Raw genomic sequence first — 5899 nt, 5'->3', positions numbered from 1 at the left:
TTGCACAAACAACTGTAGCATGGTCAATAGCGCCCGGAGCACGATAGCAACTCTGCGATCCGCCATTGTTGTTGTTGTTGGTGGCGAAACACTTCAGCAATGGCGCGGGGTAAGCGGAGGTGAGCAGAAGAGGTGGGGAGAGGCGGGGCTATTGCGCAATCACTATCAGTGATCTGAAAATGTCCGTATAGGGCGCACACACGGAGCCGTTTGACCCCCCAGAGAGTGGCGTATGCATTTCTATCCACCTTGGGACCCGTTGTCGTTTCCTCAGTCGTTTAGTGCCGTATTCGGTCGTCCTCGTGTGGCTGAACGGTCTATATGACACTAAACAGTAACGCAAACGACCGAATTCGTCCTCGTGGGGCCGCAGCCTAAAGAAGTGACTAACTGCATCAGTTAGGGTTAAAAAATGTGTATTCAAAAACATATACATCGCTGCAGTTATTATCCAGTGGAAAGTCCTTATCTACTGGCCTAGTTAAATCAAAGTGGTTACTTTTTTTTGGCTGGGCAGTGTAGTTTTATGCACCGTCTTATTTTACTTTCTCAGGAGTTGAAACTGTTTTTTGGGGGCAGATCCCCACAAAGAAAAAAATATATACACACATACAAGGTCATCATCTTAACAGTTTTTTATGCTCATCGAGTCATCCGTGAGCAGAGCATCAAGTTGGCATGCCTATTTCAGCTGAATGGTAGTTCCGCGATTACCATCTTGTTCAGCAAAACGCCTCACAAACGTATTAAGATCTAAAGTTTTAGTGCGTTTTGATTAAATGCTGAGTGCAGCCAAACTTGACAGTCTCTTCTCTGTCATTGTAGACCGCAAATACCTCATTCCTTCCGTCTACTTGGGTCCGAATGCTTCTTGTTTTGCGCCGTCCCGTTCAAATGAAATCGCCGCCAATCATATTTCCAAGCTCGCGCCAGGGCCGGGGGAGGGGTTACAAGGCTTGCGTCTTGTGCTGCATTCACTTGCACTCGGAAATTAGAGATTTTCTCTCATAAATGTCTGATGAGCTACAACGTTTTTTTCAAAACAAAGATGCCAACTGGGTGTAAGGATGTGCAGTTTTCCCTTCTTCTGCTTCTCTTTTTGTTTCATGTTTGTTTGTATCTGTCTGTCTTCCTGGCTGGGCGTGGCTGACCTACTTTCAGTTCCCGTCAATTCACCTCCGCAGCTGCTACTCATCTTCCAGATTATCTACTCACCCACACCTGCTTAAATACCCGGCTTCCTCATCCAGTATTCACCAGTTTGTCGTGAAAGATACACTGGTAACACGTAGTGATTTCTAGAAAACTAAACCTAGTTTCCAAGTCAAGGTTTTATACTAAAACCTGTATTTCTCTGCCCAGAATCCGTCAACTACTCTGCCTGCCACGTCCAGCCAACACCACCCCGTCAGCGAACCTCGGATTATTATCACTACCAGCTCCAGCCTGCTCACTCTATTGAACTCTGATTCCCCGGCTCATCTCACCCGTGTTCCGCTGCAAATCTCCGAACCCCGGCTCCAGCCTGCTCTCTCCGACACCCTCCGGATCATCAACTACGGACCTCCACTCTCCCCCCCCTAGTAATTCCCAGATCCGGATTAGTAATTCCCCAGCAGTATGGTGTGAGTTTTGAATTGGAAATAAATCATTTTACTTCCATACTCACGTCTCTCTTCCGTGCTTGTATTGAGGGTTCAGCCTGTAAGCGCTCTTTGAGCTTAACAGTACGAACTGGTCACTATGAACCCCTCAAGCACTGGATCGGATCCCTCCACTGTTCAGCAGGCTCTGTCTCATCAGGGAAATCTTCTTGGCCAACATGAACGGTTAATCCAAGTTTTGGTGGAAAGAAATCTTTCCATGACTGAAAGCATCACAAACCTTACTGCCCAGATCTCAACCCTGACATATTCTGCTATACTCCCTGTCACCTCAAGTCCTCCTCCTGTATCCACTCCATGCTGGGATTTCCACATCACCGACCCAGATCCTTTTCATGGAGAGGTGGAGAAATGCAAGGGATTCATTTTTCAATGCAATAAGGTATTTCGTCAGCGTTTCTTGTCCTTTCCTTCAGATGTAACCAAGATTAATTATGTTTTGAATTTGATTCGTGGCAGAGCATTAGACTGGGCTGAAGGCGGCTCTAAGGGCAGTTTTTGTTAAGGGGTTGAAGAATCAACTAAAGGATGAGTTGGCTGCACGAGACGTGCCTGCAGACCTCCAAGCCTTAATTACCCTGGTGTCTCGCCTCGACAGCCGGTTGCGGGAGCGCCGTGCGGAGAAAGCGCAACATTCTCCTTTTGCTTTTCCAAGTAAACCAAGCTACTCACCCAGATTTGCTCCTTCTGTTTCCACACCCTCTGGATTCACCTCTTCACCTCGCGTGCCTCCTTTGGCTAGGGAGGAACCGATGCAGTTGGGACGTACCGGACTATCTCCAGAGGAACGCCTTCGACGTATGAGGTTGGGTGAGTGCCTGTATTGTGGCAAGTTTGGCCATCTCGTTGCTGGTTGTCCTGTTCGCCCAAATGCAGAAGCTCGTCAGTAAGTTTGGGAGTCCTGACGAGCTCACTTTCCCCATCTATTGTTGCCCCAACCCTGCGCCGATTTCTCATTCCTGCCAGACTCTGTACAAGCTCTCAGACCTTGCCCCTCTCTGCCCTCATTGACTCAGGCGCTGAAGATAGTTTTGTAGACCTAGAACTTGCCAACCAGTTGGGACTTAAGTTGGAATTATTACAGGATCCTTTGACTGCTTATGCCTTAAACGGTCAACGCATCTCTAGAGTAACTCAGCAGTCACAACCTGTTACTCTGATTATTTCAGGAAATCACAGAGAACAAATCCAGCTTAAGGTTATTTCCTCTCCAACTACTCCTTTGGTACTTGGTTACCCTTGGCTTCGCACCCACAATCCTCATATTGATTGGGCTAGAGGAAGGATCATTGAATGGAATCAGAAGTGTCACCTTAACTGTCTACAGTCAGCTGTGCCTCCAGTTCCTGTTAACCCGTTACCTGCTTCATGTGTCTCTCCAGATGTAGATTTATCCGACGTTCCTAACGTTTACCACAACCTGGGTGAGGTCTTCAGCAAGGATAGGGCTCTCTCTCTCCCTCCTCACCGTCCATATGACTGTCCCATTGTTTTGCTTCCTGGGGCTCCGTTACCCACCAGCAAGCTCTATAATCTGTCCCGGCCTGAGAGAGAGGCCATGGAGAAATAAATCAGTGATTCCCTGGCTTCTGGAATAATTCGTCCTTCTTCCTCCCCTCTGGGTGCAGGGTTTTTCTTTGTGGACAAGAAGGATAAAACTCTTCGACCCTATATTGACTTCCGTGGGTTAAATAACATCACAGTTAAGAATAAGTACCCACTTCCCCTGATCAACTCTGCTTTTGAGCCACTTCAAGGTGCCACCATCTTCTCAAAGCTTGAGCTCAGAAATGCCTATCACTTGGTTCGTATCCGCCAAGGTGATGAGTGGAAGACTGCCTTTAACACCCCCCTTGGCCACTTTGAGTATCTCGTCATGCCCTTTGGACTCTCCAATGCCCCAGCAGTTTTTCAGTCCCTGGTAAATGATGTCTTGCGTGATTATCTCAACCAGTTTGTCTTTATGTACATCGACGATATTCTGATCTTCTCCAAGAGCCTGGAGGAACACCAAAGACACGTCAGACTGGTTCTTCAGAGGCTGCTTGAGAACAAGCTCTTCGTCAAGGCAGAGAAGTGTGAGTTTCACCAGGAACGGATCAGTTTTCTTGGATACATCATCCGGCAAGGCAGGTTGGAGGCGGATCCAGGGAAGATTCTCGCAGTCTCAGAGTGGCCAGTCCCCACTTCTCGGAAGGAGTTGCAAAGGTTCCTGGGGTTTGCCAACTTCTATCGCCGGTTCATCAAGGATTATAGCAAGGTTGCTGCTCCACTCTCACCTCTATCAAGATTAAGTTCTCCTGGACCCCTGAAGCTAACAATGCTTTTCTTAGACTTAAGTCCCTGTTCACTTCAGCCCACATTCTCATCCAGCCTGACTCAAGCAGACAATTTGTGGTCGAAGTTGACGCCTCTGACATCGGAGTTGGTGCTGTTCTGTCTCAGACTTCCGGGCCAAGCAACAAGCTTCATCCTTGTGCTTTCTTCTCTCGCCGTCTCTCCCCAGCTGAGAGAAACTATGATGTGGGCAACAGGGAGCTGCTGGCAGTTAAGATGGCATTGGATGAGTGGTGGCACTGGCTTCGAGGGCAGCGAGCAGCCATTCCTGGTGTGGACTGACCATAAGAACCTTGAGTACATTCAGTCAGCCAAGCGGCTAAATTCTCGACAAGCCAGGTGGGCTCTCTTCTTTGGACGCTTCAACTTCTCTCTCACCTATCGCCCAGGTTCCAGGAATACTAAGCCCGATGCCCTGTCCAGATCATTCACGTCTGAGGGGCCAGTCTCTACTTCGGACTCTATTCTTCCCCAGAGATGTGTTGTGGGAGTCGTCACCTGGGAGATCAGTAACGCTATCCAGGAGGCACTGTTGGAACAACCAGACCCTGGTTGTGGTCCGCCTAACCGTCTGTTTGTCCCAAACTCAGTCCGTTCCCAAGTCCTGCAGTGGGTTCACAGCTCCCGTTTCTCCAACCATCCCGGTGCTAACCGCACACTTTCCCTTCTCAAAAGTCATTTCTGGTGGCCAACAGTCGACAAGGATACAAGGGAATTCGTCTCAGCCTGTACAATATGTGCCAGGAGTAAGGCCTCTCATCAGAAACCTGCAGGTTTGCTCCAACCCCTTCCTATCCCTAGTCGACCCTGGTCACATATTGCTCTGGACTTTGTCACCGGTCTGCCCCCCTCTCATGGTAATACGACAATCCTAACTGTTGTTGACCGCTTCTCTAAGTGTGCTCATTTTGTTGCTCTACCCAAGCTCCCCTCAGCCCTGGAAACCTCCCAACTTCTCACCCAGCATGTTGTCCGCCTACATTGAATCCCGGCTGACATCGTCTCCGACCGTGGACCTCAGTTCACCTCCCAAGTTTGGAAGACCTTTTGTCGTTCACTTGGTGCGTCGGTCAGTTTAACTTCCGGGTACCACCCCCAGTCTAATGGTCAAACCGAAAGGGCCAATCAGGACCTGGAATCTGCCCTCCGCTGTGTTGTAAACCGGAATCAGAAGATCTGGAGCTCTCATCTGCCTTGGGTGGAATATTCTCACAATTCCCTGACGTCATCAGCTACAGGACTCTCTCCTTTCGAAGCCTCTCTAGGGTACCAGCCACCCTTGTTTCCCGAAGAGGAGATTGAGTTGGCTGTTCCATCTGTCCAGCATCATGTTCGTCAGTGCCGTAAGATCTGGAGAGACACTCGATCTGTCCTCCTCCGAACTTCCGCCAAGACCCAGCAATCAGCCAACCGCCGCAGACTTGTTGCTCCCCTTTACACCCCTGGACAATCGGTTTGGTTGTCCTCCAAGAATATTCCCCTCCTTACAGAGTCCAAGAAGCTGTCTCCCCGGTTTATTGGCCCCTTCCCCATTGAGCGCATAATCAACCCCGCTGCTGTCCGCCTGAAGCTCCCCAGGATCATCAGGATCCATCCCACTTTTCATGTTTCACAAATCAAGCCAGTTCACAGTTTGTTTGTATCTGTCTGTCTTCCTGGCTGGGCGTGGCTGACCTACTTTCAGTTCCCGTCAATTCACCTCCGCAGCTGCTACTCATCTTCCAGATTATCTACTCACCCACACCTGCTTAAATACCCGGCTTCCTCATCCAGTATTCACCAGTTCATCGTGAAAGATACACTGGTAACACGTAGTGATTTCTAGAAAACTAAACCTAGTTTCCAAGTCAAGGTTTTATACTAAAACCTGCATTTCTCTGCCCAGAATCCGTCGGAAC

The sequence above is a fragment of the Pseudochaenichthys georgianus genome, chromosome 7 (genome assembly GCF_902827115.2).
Source record: "Pseudochaenichthys georgianus chromosome 7, fPseGeo1.2, whole genome shotgun sequence".
In the NCBI taxonomy this organism is placed as follows: domain Eukaryota; kingdom Metazoa; phylum Chordata; class Actinopteri; order Perciformes; family Channichthyidae; genus Pseudochaenichthys; species Pseudochaenichthys georgianus.
This window is presented reverse-complemented; position numbering follows the sequence as displayed.